The following is a 26,547-nucleotide window of genomic DNA, read 5'->3' as shown; positions in this document are numbered from 1 at the left end:
GATATTATTTTATTTCATATGTACTTTATTTAGATAATAATTTATTTTCTTAACTTAGAGATAATCAACAATTTAAATATTTTTATAGTTTAATATTATTAGGAAAAAGTCAATTATCATGGTTGATCTTTAATATTTGTAAATTAAACATAAAATACTTAAATAGTCATTGGTCTAAAAAATTATTTAGATAAAAATTTGTTTTGAATCATTCTATTTAAGACCTTAATTGTTGTCCTTAACCTTTGGATTATTGATTTAAAATTTAAAAGTCAACTGCAACATGAAATTTTCCAGTACAATAAAAAAATGAAACATCTTAAACTATGCATTATAATGCATTTAGAAAAAAATGTTTGCAAGTTAAAAACAAGTAGTATGAGACAAATATAACTTTAGGAATAATGGTAAAATTAAAAATACCTTAATATTTATTTCAATTGTAATTTGTCTTGAATTATTCTTCTTTGATTGTCACAATTATTGGTGAGATTTAACATGACATATAAGACCTTAATTGTTATCCTAGGTATTTACATTATTAATTTAAAATTAAAGAGTGAACTCTAAATTAATTAAACGTGAAATTTTGTCATAATAAAAAATTAAATATAATTTTGTTATATCTTAAATGAAACTAAATTTGTGGGAATTGTATTGCTTTAGATATAAAAATTAACATTCAAAGGGACTTCTTAGTCCAAGTATTGTTGATAAGTAGAAATCCACTGATCTAAATCTCCTCTACATGCTATACACTTTACATAGTGCACATAAGCCTCAGACTAGTCTTATTCACAAAAACTGAGGTTTTCAATTTGACACTACAAAGAAAAAATATAAAGCAACATCCATGATAATACTATCAGTTCAGTCTAGTGTAACTGGTAGCACATCAACCTCTAATCAAAAGAACTCCATGTATTGTCCATCATTTTCTCCTTCACAATCAATGTTATCTCATCAAAACAAACCTACTTATGACTTCCGTTCATGTTTAGAATGCTCCATGGCCTCCCAAATTTTCAAATTTAAGATTGAAGCCTTTATTGAAAGTTATTTATAATAAAGTCCATCTGTGCAAGAAGTCTCTAATCATAGCTGCCCATATCTTATGCCTTATCAATTCCTCTTCATTGAGATTTAGAATGAAAAGCTACTAAGCCATATTGGAATCCAGTTGGAAAAGCTATTATAGCTCCCTTAGCCAATATGCAATTCCAACACTGATTTCAACAAATATAACAATGCCAATATCATCTCCCATAGTGTCTTCCTTAAACACTTTCCTTACCAAGAGTTATATTTGCACCTTATCTCCTCCTAGACCCAATAGGGAGGCACAAAATTTTGATGTAATGTCCACACTTACTCTATATCTATCCACATGAACTAGGAATCCTCTTCCTAAGAAATTTGGAGAATGTCCACATTTGCCCCATATCTATCCATGTGAATTACGAACTCTATTCTTAACACCGTCCTCATTACCTCCATAATGAAGACCCCTAGATTTTTATGAATTACAAGAAATCTCATATCATACGGTGCTCCATTTTCTCCTAGCCCAAGCATTTCTCAAAATATATGAAGGAAATGAAAGTGAGTAAAACCATACCATTTTGAGAATAAATAGTTGAAGCATTGTCAATCTAGAGCTATCACCTTAGAGATCATTTGTTCACTCAACTTCTTATGGGTGTGCATTTTTGTCTCTTTTTATAAGTTCCTTATGCATTTTTATCATGCTTTAAACCTTCTAAATCCCTTTCATGCCATTAATCATTAGAGAATATAGCACACTTAATAAAGTTGTAGGGTAGAAAACATTTTCCGAAATATTACATTGAGTGCAAGAAATGACAATAATTTGGATTGGTTTCTACAACAGGAACTAAGCAAGGATGAATATCGAGTAGTTACAGGAGCTTTGGCACAACTGGATTAGTTGTATAAACACTACAACTTGATTTTGTTATCTTATTTTAGGTAGGTAATTTGGATTTCATAGTTTAAGGCCTCGAATGAATTTCACATAAAACTCTATACTATTATTATATTGTTTGTTTTATGGTTAGAGACTTGTGGCAGCTATAGTTTATAACAATGGCTTGCAACTGTAACTATTCGATCCAAATTTTCTACAGTGTTTTGAGACTATATAAGCATATATATGTTTAAGACAATAAGGAGGAATATATCAAAACTCTATTTAAATAATTTCCTTATTTGTTGCTACATTGATTTAATTCGATCGACTTTAGCAGTTGTGTGTTAATTCTTCCCTCACTAGAAGAACCAAAGGAAGGCCCCCCTCTAAGAATCTTAATGAGATCATTTACTATTTTTATAAGCTTTAATTGTGTGGTTTTATTTGAATGGTTTTATGTATATTTTGTTTTCATTACTCTATTTTAGGTAAACATTCAATTTCATCAAAAGAAGGATTATGGATCTATGGACATTGAATACATGATCTGCAAAATATTTGTGGTAGGAAATATAGTATTCTTATGACCATTATCATATACATTTATGATTCAAGCTTAATTATTCTATTGCATCGTTGTCACAATACACATGTTCATAGTCGCCTTCTACTTATCTTTTGTGGTACTTTGAACTCCCTGTCACACTCCACTATTCTTCGCCTCATATACTTAAACTTCATGTCGCCTTTCACTTCCCTATTTGCCAACTTTCATGGTAGACTTGTTGCAATTAAACTTCCTGTCACAAATTGAGTCTGTCCTATTCCTTTATATATATATATATCAAAACATTAATAGGTTTTGAAGAGGGAGCTTTGCAATCGTACAAATACCAGGGTAATGTGGTTGCCCCTCTAGAATTTGTACTTTCAAAGACTCCTCATGTCTGTTGTGTGTCCTTCCTTCCTTTTTCGTTCTTCTTTTTGTGTTTTGGTGTGATCATTGGGTGAAGTGTTTGGTTTTGTATACTTTTATTTTCCTTTCTTTATTTGTTGAGTTTGTCTGTGGTATTATGTCTCTAGAGCCAAGCTCATTCGGCCCCTAACCTGGTTCACTCATGCAGGAGGAAGTTTCACCAATTAATGATGGCATCGACAACATAGATGTTGATAAAGTGGACATATTGAATGTCAATATGGAAGACAGATCTGAGGAGAATAGAAAGACAAAGCCTAAACCCTCATATAAATATGTGGTAGTCAAACAGTCTTGGACTGAGTGACCTCCTTTGGCTAGCTTTAATGGATCATTTTGTAGGAAAATAGATAATGGAAGGCCCATGGCCAATGGAGATAGATTGGGTGGAGACCCAACCAAGAAAGGAAATACAGATGGAGATGGTGGAGTTGGTAAGTCTCCTCCCTATGAACCTAAAATTCTCTCTCTTTCTCCTAACAAAGATATGGTAAAACCTATTCGGAAGGAACAATATCATTTAAGAGATTGCTATTTTTCTTGTTTGTGTTGATAAGAATGCACTTCCTTCTCATAAATTTTTTGATGATTGGATAGCAAATATATGGGGAAAGAAATTAGGGATTCATATAATTTTTTGTAGAATGATTCAGAAAGGTCTCTTTGTGGTTTTCCTTAAATCCCACAGTATGCAAGATAGGGTTTTGAAGAAATGTTATTGGAATGTGGGTCGGTCTCTTTTAAAGATTTTCAATGGTCTACAAAAGGGAATGTTGACTAGGTGGTTGCTCGGTCTTCTCCTTATGGATTGAAATTAAAAATTTACAGCTTGAATTTTGGCCATTTATCCCTCAAATTGTTAAACCTTTGGGATTAATTTTGCAAGTTGAAGAATCTAGGCATACTCTTCCGCATCTTTATTTAAGAATTTTAATTGCCCTAGATCTAAAGATTGACTTCCTTGAGTTTATCTTGATGGCCCTAGATGAGGGATAGTTTCTATGGGAATTTCCCTCCTAGGGAATTTGGGTTCTTGTTTCTAGTGTAGAAAAAATGGACATACTGAAAAAGATTGTCTGACTCTCAAGTCCTCTCTGAACCCTAAATTTGAGTCTAAGGCTGAACCTATAGATATTGAGAAGAAAGATAATCATATGGATAATGTAAACCCTATTAGTGGAAGAGAATGTAATAAAGATGTTACTACAGACGTGGAAGATAATCTTGTTGATAATTCGCACCAAGAAGAGACAGTGGATAAAGAGAAGTTTGTTAGCCTAAATAATCCTATATTTGAGGAAGAGTTTGAGGTTTCTCATGCTTATGGGGATGGTTCTACCAAGCCCTTGACTAGTTATCCCTCAAGTGTTAATAATGTTGTAGGCAACTCTTTGGTTGTGCTTAAATCTCCTCCCTCACCTAGGCATAATGCTCAACAAATTGCTCTCAAAACTATTAAAGATAAAGCAGAGTACGCCAGGAGAGGCTCCAATGGTCCTCCTAGGGGTGATGCAAACTCTACTTGGGACCCTCAAATATGTCATCATTTCTAATGACAAAGAAAAGCTTTTAACTGAATCCCTCTTTCTAGAGGTCACCAGTAAGTCTTCAATAAAAAAGGGAAAGATTTTTAAAAGACAATCATTGTTGAATGATAGAGAAAAGAAAGATATCCCATATTGCTTTAATATGTTATATAGTAATTCCAAACATTAGCAAGCCAAATGATGCATATACAAAATTAGAATGTGAGGGGTCTTGAAATGCCTAACAGGAAATATCTTGTGAGGAGATGGTGTAACAATGTGGAGGTCAAAGATATTATTTGTTTGTAGGAGATCAAGGTGGTAGGATTTCAAGCCTATACCATTCTTAAATTTCTTTAGAACCAATCCATTGGCTTTTATTCCAATCATCTCAGAGTTAAGGGGGGTGTTGCTATTTTGGTGGGACCTCAATGGTCAGACAAGATCTCTGCTAATGGTATCTCTCCTTGTTAGAGAGCTATATGGGTCACTTTGACATATAATTGTTGGCAATATGGTCAATAAGATGTCTTGATTGTTGTCATTTATGGCAACATATATTCAGCATTTCATTTACACAATTGGAGTTAGAAAATCATCTAAGTGTTAGACAGTTTGCAACAACATAGAGACAAATATGATGTTTACAAATGACAAACTTCAAATTACCTTATGTGCAAATGGGGATAGCTTTATGACAGAGTCATGATGATTTGGTTAAGTGCACAGATGTGTATGGATAGTATGATGTAATTTACAATTGAAATACCAGTACAAGTATTTGATAGATCATAGCAGAGAATTCAGTTGTATGACTTAAGGAATTATTTTGGTGATAAGATAATTACTAAGTCATGATGAGTTGACTTTATGGATATTAATCCATAAGTTATTTTATATTATATCAAGCGCGTGAAGATATGAAGGCCAACTGAGCAGAGAATTACTAATTTGAGAAGTATAAGTAAAGATCTTATCTTGCATAGATAAGTGTACTAGATGTGAAAGTTGTATGAGATGTGAACTATTGTATGGACAACTTGAAAGATATAAGAGGCTTATGTGATGTGAGATTTGATGTATGATCATAGCAAGTGTGAATTACAATAGTGAGAAAGTATTGTATGTATATATATTCTTGTGAAGAACTTTATTGTATACATGCATGTTAGGGTAGTGGGCTCTTCTTGCATGCATTTTATTTGATCTACCAAATCCTAATAGGGTTGAGGCTTCTAACAAGATCTAGTCCTCTAACAAGGACTAGAGATACTATGTGTACTTCATAGACTCCTGACAGGGTTAATATCCTTAACAAGATCCTTTTGTTTAGTGAATCATCTTGTGGGTACCATCCTCATTGGGGTTTTCCCTTGGCCTAGGTTTCCTCAGCTAACAAATTATGGTGTTATGAGTTCTCTATTTGTATGATTATATTTATTGTTCAACATTGTTGATTTACTTTCACATGCAAGTTATAAAGTAATTAACAATATTCAGTTGTGGGAAAAAATTTATAGAAAACTAATTCACCCCCCCCCCCCCCCCCCCTCTTAGTATTATTTATTTCTAAAATTAATGACTTCACCATTGGCATATGTAACATCTATGCCCCAAATGATTGTAGAGACAGGGAAAAATTGTGGGACTGGTTGGTCTCAGGACTCCCTAAAGCCCATTAGATTTTTATACGATATTTTAACTTGGTTGAGGACAAAGAGGACACAGAGTGGGGGTAATCAACATAAGTGGAACGGGAATGCATTTTTCTTTTGGTCTAATTTTAAGAGGTTTTTCAAATCATTGATCCTCTTGCTAGTAAGATAAAAGATTTTAATGACATTTGGTATACCTGGTGTAATAATCAAATGGGTTAGCAGAGAGTGTATTTCAAGTTGGATAGAATCTATATTGATAACTCTGCTTTTTGCTATTCTTCAAAAATTGTTCGTGCCCCTATCAAAGTGTCTCATGTGACTATGTATGATCATTACCCTATCTCCTTTTGTGTTTGTTTAGAGAATTTCAGTGATGATAGTAGTAGAAGAAGGAACAAAAGTTTTTTTAAACTCAGTACCTCACTTATGAATGATGCTATTAGGATGTTCTTTACTTTAAGTAAATTTTGTAATCAAGATAAGAAACCTAGAGAAAGATAGGGAGGTTTCATGGCTACCTAGAGAAAGGTATACCAAATGATTGGAAAAAAGAAAGCATTAGACAATGTCAAGGAAGAGGGTGAACTTCAAAAAAGTCTAAATTTGATAGAGAGGGAGTTGCAACTAAAAGGCTTTGATCACTATTTGGAGAATCAAATAGTGTATATCAAAGTAACTTAAGAAGGATCCAACAGTTTAAAATCAAGGGCTAAAAGATTAGGGCTAGGATGAATTGGTTAAAAGAAGGAGATAAAGACACTAAATATTTTTTTAATATCATTAGAGCCTAAAAAAGAAGGGAGAGAATCGAGAGAATTCAAATTGATGGAGAATTGTCTAGTGATCCTAATAGTATAAAGAAGGCTTTCCTTAACTTCTACAAATGCTTTTTACATCAGAATATAAGGAAGAGAACAAAAGTGCATTGAAAGAATGCCTAGGTCTCATCCCTAGTAAGATTTCAATAGCATATGCTAAGAGACTTGAATCCCCTATTAAGTTGGAATAAATTAAGAGTTCCATTAATTCTTTGGCCAATGATAAATCCCTAGGACCTGATGGATTCCCAGCTAAATTCTATAAACATAATAAGGAGTGGATTGGGACAAAACTATTGGAACTTTATGAAGATGTTTTTGAACAAGGATCCTTAGGTATTGAGATTAATCAAGGGATTATTAAGCTTCTTCGCAAAGGAGGAGATAAAACTCAAGTAAAGAATTGGACGCCTATTACCCAGTTGAATCTCCCATATAAGATTAATGTGCTAAGGTTCTTGCTAGAAGAATTGGAGGCTTGTTGAATGACTTTATTTTCCCCACTCAAACTAGTTTTATCAAGTGTAGATTCATATTGGAAAACCTTATTACTAGTTGGGAAGCAATGCACTAGGCCAAATGTGAAGACCAATGTAGTCATGGTGCTCTTGGATTTTGAAAAGGCCTATGATAGAATTGAAAGGCCATTTGTTTTGGGTATGCTTCAAGCCTTTGGGTTCCCCCCATACTTTTGTAGATGGATCAATATCCTCATTCAAGATTCCTCCACTATTATAGATATCAATAGTGAACTTTCAGACACCATCCAACTACAGAGGTCTATCAGGCAAGGATGCCCCATTGTTCCTGCCTTATTTGTCATTATTGTAAATGCCCTACACTATATTCTCATAACCTCACACTTGGGCCCTCCCATTAAAGGTATTATTCTTCCCAATAAGGAGACTCTCCTTAATGCTTTATTTATAGATGATACTACCCTATTCATTATTTTAAAGAAAGAGAACTTTGATAATATTTTTAATAGATGACAGTTCTTTTGCTTGGTCTCTGGATCTAAGGTGGCCACCTAGAAATCCTCTATTCTTGGATGGTAGTTGGAACCTCCAGATTGGATTGTTAGTAATGGTTGGCAGTGGTTGGGCCCTAGCTCTATTGTCAAATATTTGGGGATTCCTTTTTCTATTGATCCTTCTTTAAAGGAAATGTGGACACGATTATTTTCCAAGATTGAAAAAAAAATATTTGAAATGGCAGACCAATCTTTTGTCCATGTCTGGTAGGATTTAAGTTGTGCAAAAGGTGCTTTTTGCTCACCATATTTTTTTTTTCTCTTCAGCATGGTTATTTGCCACTTATCAATCTAATAGCCTAGATAAAATTATGAGATGTTTCCTATGGTTTGATGTTTTAGGAAATAAGAAGAGACATAGTGTTAAATGAGAATGATGCTATATTCTGAAGAAACAAGGAGGCCTAGGTATTAAGGATCTTAAGGCACATGGTATTGCTTTGGCCTCCAAGTGGATTGTTCAATCTCTTTCGGGTGATGAACCTTGGAAAGTTCTAATAATAAATAATATTGCTAAATCCTTTATTAAGGAGGGAAGGGTTGGAATAATGTTTCTCTCTTTGATAAGATCTTTACAAATTTTAGTTAGTAATGTTTGGATCTAAAGTTTTTCAATCTTTGTGGAAAGCCTGGTCTTGTGTTAGGGATCTCATTAAACCTATGGGAGTTGTTGGCAGTTATCCTACATACTCTATTTTAGATAGATCATTATGGTGGGGAGTGGAGGCTAATGGGAAACCCTTAGCCCTTACTCAAAGTTTCTCTGCAAAAAATTGAGATAAACTTGGGATCTCTAAGGTGCAAGACATCTTGATTGAAAACCAATTAGGGACTTGGGAAGAAAATTTTGATAAATTTAATATTCCTCATACCCAAAAAACAAAACTTTTTCTATTGTGTGTAAAGTAGTTGGTAGTTGCTTTTCTGGTTGTATTATGAATATTGATCTTTTCTTGTAGAAGATTAAATGGAAGGATGAATTTGATTTTGTCAAAATTCTACTAAATAGATCTATGATATGTTGAAAGGTGATTGTTCTACATTTGGTAGAGTGGACCATGGTTGGGGGTTAGGCTGGTCTATTGCTAAATGGCATTTTATCTTTGACTTTTTCTAGCATTCCCCATGTGAGCCAAAAAAAAATCTTGTTTTAGATGGATGCTTTTGCTTAGAAAACTTGCTATTGGTTTTTTCATTCATTATGACACTAAGAATGCTATTATGTGTGAGCTTTGTTCTATTCCCAAAACCTATGAACATTTGTTTTTTGAGTGTATCTATACCTGAGGTGTTTGGGCTATTTTCCTTGGCTCTCATGTTAATTGGAACAGTGTGCCTAGGTTATCTTGGAGTGAAATCCTTGCTGGATATGTTGAGTCATTTAATTCTAACACTAATATATTTTGGTTTGTAATAACCTGTGAGATCCCATGGCATCTTTAGAAGGATAGAAATGGGGAGATTTTTCAAAGGTGAAGGAAACAACTTACTGAGTTTGGTTGTAAACTCACACATTTTCACGTAATGACACATGTTTCTACAACATTGAATATTTCTAGGGACAGATTCATGATGTTGATGAGTGAAGGATAACTCTTAATCCACAAGGACTTGGTATCTTGCCTATATTTCTCAGTTCACAAAGGAATGCTCAACCAAAGTGAGCTTGATAATCTGAACCAGTTTATAAAGAACCTCAAGATCAATGATAGAATTGCTGATGACAGGGATACTCCTTAGTTTTTTCTAATTATAGTTGGTTGTAGTTATATATATATATATATATATATATATATATATATATATATATATATATATATATATATATATATATATATATATATATATATATATATATATATATATATATATATATATATATATATATATGCATCAAGTTGTAAAATCTCAGTCTTTTTGGAGCTTGTAATGTTAGAGTAATAAAGCATTTTCTTATTAATTAAATCATATTGATTTAATTATTAAGTTACTTATTATCTCTAGTTTACTTAAGCTAAACTTAAGGCATATAATAATTAATTCTTTTATTAATTATTATAATGTAACCTAGGTTAGTTACCTATTAGGGTTTTGATCTTCTTTAATAAGGATTTATCTATTTGTAATTTATTCATTCACTTTTGATAATAACAATCTCTTTTTCTCTAATAAAAAATGTCTCATATGTGGATCTAGGAATTCCAGATTCCATAGCTTTTGCTTCTCTCTTTCTGTGATAGGTGTTTGCATGCAGGTGATTTTTGGGAGCTGTCACATTGATCTTTCATCAACTTCAACATGGTATCAGAGCTCTGGATCTTCATGCCCCTGTTCTATTTATGAGAGGTCTGGCTTGGCTTTCAGATCTATGCTTTTTCTTTCAAAGGGTTTCATTAATCAGAGTTATTTTGTATTGAATTTGGGGGACCACTAATTTTTGGGTCACTGTGAGCCCAAAAACCCCTATTTTCATATAAAATTTGTCAAATTTGGACACAATTGGAATCTGAGGCAAAATAATATTGCTTCCAGATTGGTCACATTTCTGGAGGCAGTGATTTCCTAATTTTTGGCATGCAAATCAGGATTTTTTGGCATGCATAGCAAGATTTTTTGGCTCGAAAATCAATATTTGTTGGCATGCAATTGATTTTTTCGGCACATAAATTGAGATTTTTTGGCATGCAAATCAAGATTTCTGGTACACATATCAAGAGCTTTTGATTTGTGAATTAAGATTTTTTAGTCCACCAATCAATATTTTGCATGTAGATTGAGATTATTAGCACATAAATCAAGATTTTTGGCATGCAGATCAAGATTTTTGTACACAAATCGAGACTATTTTGTATGAAAAATGACAGGTTTCCCAAGGCAATCTCTTGTGTTGTTGGGCATGCTTTTCGAGACATTTGGCATGACTCCCAAGTCAGTATTTTTTTTTGCTTTTCCAACACTTTTTTGACCTACCTATGGTTTTTTGGTCGTAACTTGCTCATTTGGACTTCATTTTTTGCACATGAAATATTGTTAGAAAGTTTGTTTCGAGCATGTCGTGATGGTGCAGGTTATTTTGACTTTTGATGTAATTTGATTTCCTATTTATGTAGTCAAAGCTAGAAGCTCTATTTTGTGCTCTGGGAGACTTATCTTGGGCATCTGATCTCTAATTTGGGAATTCATTATATCATTGCAAAGGTCTTTTCGAGCTCTTTCTAGTGATGTTGGTTTTTTTTTCCAAATTCTTCTCTAGGCACATTATATTCATTCTTTTGCATTTTTGCATTTTGGTGGATATCTTAGTTGTTTCAAGCCTGAGAATTGATTTCGTTGATTCAGATGATTAGTCATGGGTTGTAATATCTGTTGTGTCAGCTTTATGTCTCTTCTAGTCTATTTAGAAATTATTTATATGTATTTTTTGCAAATACACTGAGATAAAGTGTCACTCTATTGCATTTCAGGATCTTGGACATGTTTGTGTTTTATTATACTTGTACTACATTATAAAACTCCTTGGGGGGTTTCATGTTGGCCATATTCACCATCTTCCTTTGTCAAGTGAGTGTTCCTTCCATGACATTAGCCTCATGATGTGTCGATGACACGTGCCATTATAGGTGTTTGTACTTCTTTTGCACTCTTGATGTTCATGGTTCTTCTTTTTGCAAGAGATATTGCATTCAATTTAAGTTTCATATCTTACCTATCAACATTATAGGGGAGTTATGTTGGTTCTATTGCTTTCTTGGTTTGATGGAGTGAGCTATGTATTACGTATTTGATCCTATGTACTAAGAGATTGCAGTGGTTGGATACCTATGCATTTTGGTGAGATGGATCATTTACCATATAGAAATTCTTTCATTACTATTTTTGGAGGCCATGAAGATGTCTTCCATCTTTGATTGATTAGCTCTTCAAACTTAATCTTCTCTACTTGGTCATGTTCTATACAATGGAGGTTCTTCAGATCAACAGTTTGGCAATGTTTGCAACTTCATGCTTCAGTGGTGTTCTTCACGATCATCTTTTGTTCCTATCTTTTGGGACATTCCCTAGTTTGGAGGCTTCTTTAGTCCTTCAATAGTTCTTTCAGAATTCTTTCCATCTCTTTTTGGAGTAAGGTTTTTCCCACGTGGTTTTCTCTATTTCTCCTCTTTTTAAAGATTTGGTTGTGCTTGGGTACCTCATTAGGCCTTGTTGTCGGGACCCAATTTTACTTTCAGTAGTAGTTTCTAGTTTTTTAACTACTCCCTAAGTTTATCTTTGGGGGATGTTAGAGTAATAAAGTATTTTCTTATTAATTAAATCATATTGATTTAGTTATTAAGTCACTTATTATCTCTTGTTTACTTAAGCTAAACTTAAGGCATATAATAATTAATTCTTTTATTAATTATTATAATGCAACCTAGGTTAGTTATCTGTTAGGGTTTTGGTGTCCTTTTATAAGGATTGATCTCTTTGTATTTTATTCATTCACTTTTGATAATAGAAATCTCTTTTTTGCTCATCAAGAATGTCTCATCTGTGGATCTAGGAATTCTAGCCTCCATAGCTTTTGCTTCTCTCTTTCTGTGATAGGTGTTTGCATGCAGGGGATTCTTGGGAGCTGTGGGGTTGATATTTCATCGACTTCAACATGTAATCCCTATAATACTAGCTATTATGTAAATTAAATTTTGATCAACATAGTGATAGAGGTCAGTCCCAATATTGGGTCGTTATTGATGTATAAGTGACTGATGTATAACTGTTCTTGAACTTTTTTAATATCATATATTTTAGAACATTGAGAATGTGGATTTTAGTTTAATATTTAATCAATGATTTTTAATTTGGATACTTAATCTATAATTAAATAATTAAGTTTGATAATATTATGTGATCTAACTATTCAAGTGATTGATAAAGTGAGATTAGATTTAAGTGTGAATGTAGATGTATTTTTTTAAAGTGTGAATTATTTTATGAAAGAGAGTTTGATTCTTTTAAATGCAAGTTTCAATTCATCAGTTAAAAGCTTTCAATTTAATTCTTTAGCATGTGGAATAGAACACGTCCATAACCACTTGACATACTATCTTCATCCCTTGATCAAATAGCCACTATATCTCTCATTAATTTATGAGATCTAGATTGACACTCTTAGGATATTTTTATCCAATTTATGCCACAAATTGATGTAGAAAAACAAACCCCCATTTTACCCTATATTTTTGTTTTTGTTTCTAGAGAGAGATATTAAAGGTGTGAAGTTGTAGTAAGTCAAGTTAGCAACAATTTTCCTTAGATGGTGTCTGATCAAGTGTCAACCTTGCTTAGATCGGTACCTTAGGTCTGCACTACATTACATAACTTAGGTGCATGAATAGGCCTAGGGATAGTCAAGGAAGGTTCATTAAGAAAGAACTAGTAGGGAGCTCAAAACCACAAAAAAGAGAAAGGGCCATTGAACATAGAGACCAGAAGAATCAAGACAAATCACTTTCCCCGCCAAATTCACCTACCATACCTCCAGAGATATTCTAACGATTCAAAGACTCATACAAATCTAGGTGTAGAAAACCACTAGAGAAGCCTTTTAAAACATTTTATACACCTCATGCTACAAGATTTCTACAAGAACTCATGGATGATAACATGAGAAGCATAGTAGGAGGTAATAATTGTAATGCATTGGTTCAACACACCAACAATCTTATGACCTTTGAGTTTCGTATCCAACCTCCTATTGATGCCCCTATGAAGAATATAGCTCACTTAGAACTTCCTATATTTAGGGGGTCAAATATTGAAGATCTTGATATGTTTCTATTTGAATTTTATGTCCTATGTAATAGCTATGATTATCAAAGTGATGCACAAAAATTGAAACTATTTCCAACTACATTGAAACATGAAACATTGTGATGGTTCATGAGCCTTAGGGACATTAGGACATGGGATCAAATGAAAGAATATTCTCTAGTAAAGTATTAGGAATATTGCAAAACCAAGGAAGTATGGAATGAAATCTTTTGCATGACCCAATGAGAAGAAGAGTTTGTAGAATAGTTTTTTAAACAATTTGCATTTAGCCTAAAATGCTTGAGACACCCTGATTTAACTATTGATACTATCAAGATGCTTTTCCTTAGGGGAATTAGAGATGAAACTATTCTAGGTCCTTTTGAAGATATTTATGATATTAATAGGAACTATTCTAGGTCCAAATGATCAGCGTGATTATATACATGTAGGTATACTTCTTCGAGAAATGCAACAAGTATAACAAAAAGAGAATTTGGTAATTTATTCGATGATCTTAAAATTGATCTCTTAAATCATATGTGCAAACAAATTGCTACACTTTATTCTCATAGGAAACAAGAGGAGGTGAAGCATACTTTGGTAGTATTTTGTCCCACATGTAAAAAGAAGCATGGCAATGAGGAATGTCCCTATAATAGAACAAACATATCCTCTCTTGAAGAGGTTATTAAAAGCTCTAGCTAGAAACCTTTTCTTGTAGGAACCCCCAATACAAATTATTTTAGAGAACCTATGTACTTCATGGCACCTAGACATCATTTTTCTTGTCCCCCACATCATAATATGCAAAATGATTACTCCATGGGACACAACAATCAATGCCCCCTTTTAACCAATCTATGGGATATGGAGGTTAATAAAAATCTTTACAACTAACATAATGATAGTCATCCCCTCAATATTCACAATGGATACCAGTCACCTCCAGTAATAACCCCATATTATCCACCACAACAATTAATACCATCAATTATGTCACCTCCCAATCAACCATCAAGTTATATAATTTCATAGAGGAATAGGGGTTTAATTTATAAATTAGACTATTGATTTTCATTTGATTAATATTTAGACTATAGTCAATTAATTAACTAAGGATAGCCTAAATTAATTTAATATTTAATATTTAATTAATAATGCCTTATAAGATGACCAAATAAGATCACTTAATTGTGTCACTAGATTTAGGTGTTTACAAAATGTTAGTACCATTTATCTTGAAATATAGTGTGGCTTATTTATTTGGGGCCAACCTATCTTGGAAGTGGTCATTGTGCTTAAGCTCGAGTATTTTTTTAATAATGTATAGATCATATCTATTGGTTCCAAAGATCTAAATGATGGTGTAGTATTTTTTTTGAGTGAACCATGTTGTCTTGAGAAATGTGGTCCATCTTTCATTCCTTGCCATCATAGGAACACTTTTGTGTGACCTATTCCAAATTGTACTAGTCCTCAAATTTAATTTGTTGTTGGCATGCATTGATATAAGAGAGAAATGATTCTATTTTTTATAATACGAGAATGTGCTTCTATATGAGTAATATGTGAATGAATGTGAATATGATAGATGAAGATCTATATATTAATGCACATGTGCTTTGGTGGAATTGATAATAGAACTATATATTTTATGTGTTGCTAAGTATTGATGATAGTGAATTTAGAGGTGGATTTTATTCCATTTATTATACAATGGAAATGAGCCTCTCTTTTTTTTTGGGGGGTAGTTAGCCCAACCATCTACGAGCTAACTACTAGTGAGAAAATCTTGTGAAAATCATTTTAATCAGTGTTCTTTCCTAAGAATTAACTTCTCTGTAGTTTTTCTCATCTTGTATTTTTACATAAATTTTGGTGTCCATGGTTGATGTTTTTGGCACTTTACAATATTCATGACACTTTAAAATATTTTCTCACATTAGATTTCATACATTGCGAATACAAAATTTACAGAGCAGCAAACAATACAGAGATTGGAGAAAAGTGAATTGTCATTTCTTTGCTTGGTGTTACCAGGTTCTCATTCTGGCTTTTATTAATCATTAGGTTTAGGTTTATGATTATTTTAAACCTTTAGTAGACTTACATTTTTCATAGATATATTTTTGTTATGAAAATTTTCATAGTACTGTGTCAAATAATGGAATTTTATGTTATGAATTGGTTTATTTCATTTTTAATACATTTCCATCTGTCCTGCATGTAATCACATATTTTTTAATGAATGATTTGTCAAAGTGTTATTTTCTTGTATGTGCATCCAATTAAAATACATTGTAAATTGATGCTAGCTTGAGGAAGCATTTTGTTTTTAAAGAAGATTCTTGATTCAAATTATGTAGAATTGGCTGTGATTTGAATTCAAACTGATTAAAATTTAAGTTTAGGAATTTCTTACTTTCTTGGATCATCTTGGTAAGAAGTGCAGTCTCATGGATGCCAAAAATTGAGTAGAATTGATCAAAATCACCTTCATGCCTGGGCACATTGGATTTAGATGGGCTTGCTTTAAATATTCTAGGGTTTCCATCTCACAATTTTGCTCTCACTTTAATGGTTGTTCATTGTTCAAATGTACAGGATTTGAGCTTTTATCCATCAAATGAATATGCTACATTTATCCTAATTATTTTAGTTTGAAGACACATATACATTGAAAGTTTCTTGTTATGACCTCACTATTCAACCACATTAGGGTTAATCATAAGAAGAATTTTGATATCTTTTATTTTCTCTAGTTGAAGTCGAAGTCTTGAGAAGACATAGGAATTAGAGAAACATTAGGATGTTTACACACCCTAGGTATGAAGTAAAATATTTAAAAATTGAGAAAGATTTAGAAAGTTGTGTGTACCCTTGAGTTTGATATGAACATAGATAGTAGTTATGTTTCGATGATTTTGTCTTAACAATGTGGAAGCTCTTTCCGTGCACTTGGAAACTATATTAGTGAAGAGTTTGATTTTAGTTTTGCTCTACAACAAGGCCATATTTGGCTTTCATTTATTGGCTCGCACTAACAAGCTATGTTGACATTAATAAAAGATTATGATTTAACGATGTGAATAGAGGAAGAAGCAACGACCTTAGGATTAATACCTATAGCGCTCAAACTCAGGAAGCACCATGTAAAAAAACAATAGGGTAAATCGACACTATAATTATTGATAGAGTTATATATGGGCTTAATAGTTATCACAATCAGTGGATTAAAGCATAAATGTTGAGAGGAAGAGGGACTTTAGTTTAGACACTTTGTCATTCTATCCACCACTATACAACGATTATATCCAAGTTTGTTTTTTTATTTCTTTCTATATTAGATCAACTAAAAATAATTAGAATTTAAAGTATATAGAAAAATAATGTGAAGAAATCTCCTTTTTAAATATTAAAAGAGTAGAACGTGGCTAGATGGACAAAAGAGTTATCAGATGTTTGTATTATAAAATCCGATCGAAATGTTCACTAAAAAATTTGGCTATCAGTGTATTGATTCTCGTAATCCACACATATATATCAAATAATATGGCGAAATAAGATAGTCAATTTGGCAAAGTAGGGTATCAGTTGTTTTCAAATTCCATCTGACTTAGAGTTTGCACAAAGAAAATTTCTTTAGTTTATGCGATATAATATTGATTGGGTAATGGTTATCTAGAAAAATATCTAAATCAAAAAATTGATTTCTATTTCTTTCTAGAACTTAAGACTATATTTTACTCATAATTGATGAATTTTGTAAAATACCCACTTCAAAATCACAGTTGTATCCCTAGGTTACAATGGAGATTTATACAGATTGCTATGAGGTAGTACCCTTAAAATTTGATGGAAAATATATTATACAGTCAACTCCTATGGATAACCAATTCTTGACTTGGGCAAAAGACAATACATATGTTATTCTCTTCTTATTATATTTCTTTCTCCTACTAAGGTTACTCCAGAATTATATTTCATTGCTTACCAATAAAATGTTTGCCAAATATTACTATAATAAATTTGACCTCTCACTTCAATATAATACTGAATCACCAAAATAATTAATTCCTTTCACTTCCTCGTAAATACATTTCCATGTCTTTCTGCAACATTCTAAATTGATTGCATCATGTCTGAATGCATATGCATCTAAGTTTTTATTTCTTCATAGCTTTTGTGGTGGATTTTTTACTTTCAACAAAACCTCCTGTTCACTCATACCAGAAAATTGTTCATTGAAATGGAGAAACATGTGTCATTAAATCTTTCACAGAATTTGTGGACAAGGTATCTTACACTATATATCTAGAGAGAGGATGAAGTCAGGAATTGTTGGTAAACAGATTTGTGACTGTAGAAATTGCCCAACGGAGTGTATGTGGCAAACCGTTCACAACAGTTGGATAGGCCCTTGATATCCGGCCTTCCTCTGCATTTAGAGGGGCAGCTCCCTCGTAAGATGAAATTTTGGATTTTTCAAATAAATATGAAATCAAAATTAAAAGGAAAACAATTGATAGCGAATGCACCACACACCTTCAACGATTTCATAAAAATGATGTGAACCATTAATGAGAGCTATCAAGGACTACGCTTGAGAACTTTCACCAACACAATGCTAATTCAACCATCCACAAATACTCACATCATACCATGAAAGTAATCATAGGGGAATCAACACTTTAACAATTCAGATTCCTTGGAGAGAGAATGCCAAATGTACTTCCTTTTATTTCTTGCAATTTCTAATTGCCCCATCTTTGTGTCAGATATTTTGGGGAGTGTGTTTTTTAGTATCACAGGAGGTTCCTTACCCTGAAAATTATACCTCATATTGTCACCTGTCAACTGTCAAGGGCTATCCTGACAATAGCGCAGAGTTAATAGCCACTTTTCTTTATATCAAATTTGGTGTTGTATCTTCAAATAATGATAAGACTTCATGAAAATCTTTACTTCACTTTGAAGAATCTAGCTCTCATGTGCGACAGAAACATTTCATCGAACAATTCACCTTCTTTGAGAGCTTGCTTAGTGACTGTTCTATGTATTCTTGTGCGGCAGTTTAGAAGTGCTTTATTAGCATTGGAGGTTACTCATTTTGTTAAATGGATAGTAGGCACGTTTAAAAATATGCGCTTCTTCTTGATGGCGAGATTTCCTACTTTTTCTTGGACTTTAAATTATCTTCAGATGTCTCACTCACGTGCTTGTCTATGCTTTTATACTATCCATGCACCTCTGCCCATATGTCTTTTCATACGCTGCACTTATTCTAATCAATTGATGATATTTGGTTGGACCATATAAGCACACTAGCTTTGAATGTATTCACTCCATTGTTTTGCCAACTGTTTGAACTAATTAGTGACATGAAATTCTTTCTATGGATACTGTGGGAGGGAAAAGTCGGGGGTTACTCGAGTGTTGGAGATTCAAGATTGAAGAATTCAGTCAAACGTTTCAGTTATACTCTAAAGCGCATTCCATCAAATAAGTCGCACCCACTGCCTTGTATTTCCATATGTGATTCTAAACTCAGTATTCAAATGCATTGTGAGTTTTTCAACTCCAAACACCAGTGCTAACGCAGCTTGGGAGTATAATAATACCATTACTAGGCTATGACAGGTTCGGAATACCATTGTTTTGATAGTATCGAGTGCCTTGGAGTGTCTTCCTGCGATTTTTGTTTAACAATGCACATGCTTTGTTAGGGGCGACTTTTCTAAATGGATCATAATTCTTGATCTGCATGGGATGAAAGAGCAATGTGTACATCAAATAGCACATTCATTTTCATGCACAGTCTTCCCACGCTTAATGCTACTCACTGTACCACAACCTGGAGATAACACATTTTGTCAAACAATTCTCGTGCCTTGCTTATGGTCGCTTCAATCATCACCTTCTACGTTTGCTTCATTTCTTTCTAAGTGCTTGATATCAGCTTGAGGATGTTTCAAGACGTGGCACATCACACCTCTGATTTTTCCTCTCAACTTCATGCATTTCGATCCTATTTTTTTGATGTCACAGGTAAGAATGCTGTGTTTTTTTTCACAGCCAAGCTTTCAATCAAACCTGTTCCCGTATCATCATTATGAAAACAATGTTGTATCTCTGTGGCAAGGGCACCAACAAGATGGAAATGTTAGTTTTAAAATCCACACACATACTCTGGTTACTCACGAGATGACTTTGATGTGAAATATTTTCTATCATTCAAGAAGCCACCACCTTCCATTGCCAATGAATATCAATAATTTCACTCCATTTTAGATTGCATCCTCATCCTCTTTGCACAGACATTATAACTGCCATTTTATTTTCTGGGAAATACAGGAGTTGGGTTCTTGCAATTTCAAGGCTTCTTCAAACTGGCCTCCAATGAAACAACATACCTAAATTATTCCAAACATCTGTGAACTTCATCTCCAGCTGGTAGTTACCTTCAAGTTGAAGTTTAGGTTAGGAGGTTTAGGTTAGAATTAGGTTAAAAAGTTGGAGTATGGGGAGAGAGAGTATGGCGAGTACGTGGAGAGAAAAAAGTGAAACTCAAACTTAAAACCTTAACCCGAACTTCTCTCTAAAGGTTTTAGTATGTGGAGAGAGAAAAATTGGAGGAGAGAGAGTAAAAACTCAAACTTAAAACCTTAACCCGTACTTCTCTCTAAAGGTTTTAGTACGTGGAGAAAGAAAAGTATGGGAAGAGAGGAAGTTCGAATTTTCTTGAGTATTTTCTCTTTTCAATTAATTAATATAATTAAACTCTCCGTAAAATGTTGGGAAAATAGCTGGCTCTATCTAGGGACAAGGACTATACAGGACACTGAAAGAACCTAGAGTTAAGAAATGACAATGCTTTATCACAAGGGCTATAGAGTCGCCCCAAAAGGAGATAAATCCAAGAAAAAGGGACTAAGCACAACAAAAATGGGAACACAATTGAACTAAGAAGAAAAGAAGGCACAACAAAAATTCCTAGCTAAGATATGTACAAGGTGGCAGACTTGACACCTTACTGATGATAGTGTTTCAAATGTTGCCCATTGTAAGGCAAGGGCAACTGAGTACCACTTAAGTATGACAAAATAAAAGAGTTCTTTCCACATACCTCTTTAATCTGGAAAGGGCCTCTCCATAAGGAGTCAAATTTTCCATGTAAGCCCTTTGGTTCTTAGCGTTTATCCCAAAGCAAGACAAGATCACCTTCTTGAAACATCCTCTGCTTAGCTTTCTTATCAAATAACTTCTTAACACGGGCTTGATGTTCCTGAATTCTATCCACAATTAGATCTCTCTCTTCTTCCAACTTGGTCAAATATAATATTTGTTTTTCAATAGCATCTTTGAATTCATGATTCTCAATAGCATCTTGTAACTTCAAGGCAGATAATTCTAGGGGAAGAGGAAGAGTTGGTTCAATTCCATATAGTATCTCAAAGGGAGATAATCCTGTTGCTCTCTTCTTAGTGGTCTGATCTGCCCAAAGTGCATCATACAAATGTTTATGCCAGGATCTCTGATTGACATCTATCAATTTTCACACAATGGTCATAATATTTTTATTACTTGATTCTGCCTGACCATTCCCTTGGGCAAAATAATCTGAGGAGTGAGAGAGAATGATTCCATATTGATAGCAGAAGGAGGAGAAGTTGGTAGCATTGTCAATAATGATTTTGTTAGGAACTCCAAACCTAACCAAAATATTTTTCTTTATAAAACTACACACCACTTTTGAAGTCGTTTGTTTGACTGGGATAGCTTCGACCCACTTTGTAAAATAGTCGATTGCCATCAAAATGTGAGTGTGTTCGGTAGTGGATGAAGGATGGATAGGACCGATGAAATCTAAACCCCATTGTTGGAAGGGTTCTTCAATCACTACCAACTTCAATGGTAATGCTGCTAATTGAACTTTTCCTTTGAAATACTGACAAGAATCACACTTCTTAACCCATTCTTCTGCATCCTTGAACATCCCTGGCTAGTAAAAAAAATTCCTCAAAATTTTGTAAGCTGTTGCTGATGCTGAGTAATGACCTCCACATGCTTCATTATGGAACAATTGAAGTAACTCCTTTCTTTGTTCAGAATCTACACATCTCAGAAAGGTACTGTCTATCCCTTTCTTGTATAAAGCATCATTCCAGAGAACATACTTCGCAGATTTCAATTTCAAGGTCCTTTTCTCTTTAGGTGATAAATGAGCAAGAAATTCTCCATATGTCAGAAAGTAGGCAATATTTGAAAACCAATCATCAACATTGCTAATGAATAAAACTAAAGGCATTTCTTCCTCTGTCTCTTCTTCACCTTTAGAAGATCCTTTTGCAATTGCCTTACACAAACCTTTTCCCCTGACAAGCTTTGTAGGTTTGATATCGAGATCATATTCTTGTACTTTAGCTATCCAGGAGGCCCTTTTGTTCACACCAATTTCCTATTGTGTGAGAATAGTCTTTACTGCTGAATCAGGAACAAACACCTTGGAGTGAGAGTTCAGGATGTAAAACCTGAATTGTTTCACTGCTCTAACTAGAGCATAAGCATTCTTCTCGATCAAAGAGTATTTCAATTCATGTTTCTTAAGAGGGATACTCATGAATGCTATTGGGGCTTCAGTATTGTCTTTGTCAGGTTGGGTAAGTATAGCAGATAAAGTGTTCTCAGATGCATAACAATACAAATGAAAATCTTTAGAAAAATCTGGATAAGAAAGGGTAGGGGCATTTGCAATCTCATTCTTGATTTGTTCAAAAGAAGCCTTACCTTCTTTTGTCCACTTAAAACTAGTATTCCCTTTCATCATATCCACGATTGACTTTGTTATCTCGGAGAAGTCTGGTATGAATCTCCTTATAAAGTTAATCTGCCCAAAGAAAGACCTGACTCCTGGTTTACTCATGGGAAGTGACAACTATTGAATAGCTTTCACCCGTTTAGGATCTATTTGAATACCCTTGATGTAAGATGGCTTCTAGATGATGCACATGATCTCTTCTCTGTTTTGAAAACACTGTAAGATCATCAAGATGCATCACAATGATCTTATTCTTGAAATCCTCAAATGAATGATCCATGGCTCTTTGAAAGGTGGCCCCAAAATTTATCAAACCAAACGGCATACGATTGTAGGCAAACATACCCCATGGAGTGGTAAAAGCTATTTTATGTTGATCTTCAGGTGTGACACTGATTTGGTTATAACCAGAGAAGCCATCTAGCATTGACATCAGTTTTGAGCCGGATACCAATTGCAGAATATGATCCATAAAAGGGAGCCCATAATTATCCTTAAGTGATACATGATTCAAATTACAGAAGTCTACACATATTCTTATCTCACCATTCTTCTTCCTGACAGGAACAATATTGGCTACCCATGTTGAATGGTGAATGGGATAAATAATCTTTGCTTTAAGCATCTTATCAACTTCATTGAAAATAGCATCAGCTACCTTAGGATTGAATTGCCTTTGCTTTTGCCGAAAGGGAGTTGAACCAGGTTTCAAAGGAATTTGATGTTTAAATTTCCCATTCATGAATTCTTTTAGACCTTCATAACCCCAAGCAAAAACATCTTGGTAGGCTCTCAATAATTTCATGAATGCTTCTTTCTCCTCTGATGTCAAATCTTTCCCTATCAGGACCATCTTGGGATATTCCTCAAAACCAATATTTACTTTCCCATAACCTAAATAATTAGAAGGCTTAGTGCCTTCAGCTTTCTCTTTCCTTTTGTCTTCTTTATCAAAAAGACTCTCTAGGGTGACTAATCCTCTCGGCATAACATTACCTTCCAATTGAATAACCTCAAGATCATCTCCAAATTTTCCATCATGATTATGCAATCCTTCAAATTTCAGGTCTGAAAATGGAGGCCTTCCCTCGAGAAATGAAATTATTTGCTCATCATCATCAAAAACTTGCCAGTGTTGATCATTATCAGGCACACTGGGTCTATGAACCATCTTTACTTTATAAACATCTATGTTGAACTCAGGATGAGGAATAAGGAGAGAGGCAGAGATTGCAAGACAATCTGCTTTGGAATTTTGTTCACGAGGGATAGCAAATAAAGAAAAAGCATCAAAATGCTCAATCTCATCCCACACTCTATTCCTATATGCCTTCAATTTTGCATTCTTTGTTTGATATTGTCTACGTACCTGGTTGACAACTAATTCTGCATCTCCTGATATCTTGAGTTGCTTGATTCCTTTTTCTTTTGCATACTCGAGACCAAGTAGAAGAGCTTCATATTCTGCAGTTTTATTGGTGGTCTCAAAAGCTAACTTATAAGCCTTTGGAAATTTCTCTCCTTTGGGTGATATCAACACTATCCCAGCACCAGAACCAGAAGAAGAAGAACTTCCATCAAACTCCATTGACCATAATTCATTGGTTATATCAGAAATGAGAGGTTGAGTTACATCTTCTTCAGTGGATGTCATCATATACGTTCCATGTCGAGTATCAACATACAATATTTCAGCTCTTGGATCATCTGATTTCAAAACTGTATATTTAGCTTTGGGTTTAGGGTCAAGGTTAACCTTTTTTTTTCCAATCAGGATAAGGGCCTGAGACATGTCCATCTTGATTTCACCACCAAGATCTTTGCAAAAACTCCTACTTAAAAGCATCCCGTAACTAGCAGGAATATCAACAACCAAGATATTCAGTTTTAACTTCTTCTTAGGATGTGCTGCAAGTGCTACTTGAGCGTCTTTTAACTGGCCAACTAGTGGGACTTGTTTCGCCTCCATAGAGTACACTTTTCCAGATGGTTTATTCAGAGAAAGTCCTAAGGCATGGGCTACCTTTGAAGGCATAACATTATCGGATGCACCAGAATCAATGATATAATTACTTAACTTGCATCCAGCTATATAAAGAGAAACATAGAAAGGCTCAGGTTTATCTGACAAGGATGCTGCAACAAAATATTCTTTCTCTGTCATGGGCCCTTCCAAATTATCTTCAACTTCTAGAGAAACTCCTGATTCATGGTTGATAGTGATCTTAGGTGAATGTTTTCCTTTACCAACACATTGAATCAACCTTTCTAATTGATGAGGGTTTGCCTTAAGATAGTCTAATTGAGAAATTTGCACTTTGGTCTTTTTACAATGATCAATAAAATCAAAAGAATCTTCAACAATGGGAGATGTTTTATACTTATCTATTTCCTTCGCTTGTGAAGGCTCTTCTGGAGTATGTTTACGAGACAAAATCCTCGTAGCAGTTTCATCAAAAGCTTTTTCCTTTGCTTGTTCACTCCACTTTTCTTCCAATCTCTGTCTCCAACTTGGTGTAGCTGCATTGCAAGAATGATTGTTAATATCTTCAGCTTTTTCATCATCAAATTCATATTCCAGAAAGTTAATAGAAGAGGTCCCAATAGTGGGTTCTATTACATCTTCAGGAGCCACATATTCTTCTATCTTCTCCGCAGTCAAATGCATTTGCATGAATCTGGCCATCTCAGGACAGCTTGCACCATCATGATCTGTTGTTAGATGAAAATCACACATAGCAGCCTATTTACTAGAGGATGAGGGATGTTGGATGGCCAATCTTGGTGTTGATTGGGGTAGCCACTTAGTTTGTCTATTTTGTTGATACGGCATATAATTCCTCCTTGGAATATCTTGATACAAAGGTGGAGGATTAGAAGGCAAATGCTTTTTGAGCTGTAATAGATCATTGGCCAATTTTTGATATAAAGGATTAGTGGTAGAGACAGGAGCTTGTTGACCTTTCCCCTTTTGTAGATCACGACTCCATTTTCCTGAACTAAGCAAGTCATCTTCCACCTCAATAGCCAAAGTTTGTGCGGCTGCTAGATTAACGGGTCTTGTCCTTCGTATTTGAAAGCTTACGTCAGAAGGTTGAGCACTGATGAAGAAAGTCATTTGATTTTCTTCAGTGGGTCTTTTGTTGACAAGAATTCGATTCACCATCTGATTAAAATGAGCAATGAATTCTCGCATTGGCTCATGAACTTCTTTCTTCATTGAAGTCAACTGGGAAAGGAATACCTTCTATGATCATTGGTATTTCTCCCAAGGCCCTCTTTTTCAGTAACTTGCAAGAGTTTAAGAATTGTTCTCCTTCACTCAATTGTTCATTCATACTATCATTCTTCCATCGGATGTTTTCTAGCCATATGTCAATTTGCTCTTCTTCTCCAGTGCTGATTAACTTTAGTGACCTGACTATATTGCTATCCATGCCTTTAATCTCTACTAAATTGGCATCAATTTCTCTCCAGAATGTTTGTTGTTCCTTCAGAGTTGCCAGTTCTTTTTGAATGCTTTGTTGTATATGATCCGCTTTGGTAAATGTACCTTGAACATCCTGAAATAAGCTTGATGCCTGTTCTTTCATACTTTGTACCCATGCTTTCACCATTTTACCATATGTTTGGCATTCTCCTATGTTTTGAATGGTTTCTTCATCAAACATCTTCTTTGGATCTTCTGTACTTTCTATGGATGAACTAGGATCTGGAAAGGAGTCACCAATCATCAATTTGATGCATGATGAAAGAGCTCAGACTTGACACTTGAGTTGATTCTTAACTTGCTTATCTCTCCTTGATTGTTCTATTAGGACAGCAGCTAACACTTGAAAATTGTGTTCTTTCCCTTCATGGGTAGTCTGACCTAGATCCACTTTAGTGATGCTAAAATCAGATTCATTTGTCTCATTTCTGTCCTTCTCTGTGACTGGTTGTGCAATTTCAACAAACAAATTACCTAAAGTAGGGTTCACTGTTAGTCTGGA

The 26,547-nt window shown here is 34.1% G+C and overlaps 1 pseudogene; it reads right to left on the bottom strand.

Annotated features, from left to right (window-relative positions):
- LOC149529076 (uncharacterized) overlaps positions 1 to 25,751 on the bottom strand; it is a 28,680-nt pseudogene extending 2,929 nt beyond the window's left edge.
- Positions 25,752 to 26,547: the final 796 nt, after the last annotated feature.

Source organism: Cupressus sempervirens, chromosome 11 (assembly GCF_028749045.1).
Source record: "Cupressus sempervirens isolate cs-2001-9-10 chromosome 11, ASM2874904v1, whole genome shotgun sequence".
NCBI lineage: Eukaryota > Viridiplantae > Streptophyta > Pinopsida > Cupressales > Cupressaceae > Cupressus > Cupressus sempervirens.
The sequence above is the reverse complement of the archived record's forward strand: the minus strand, read 5'-3'. Positions and strand labels throughout refer to the sequence as shown.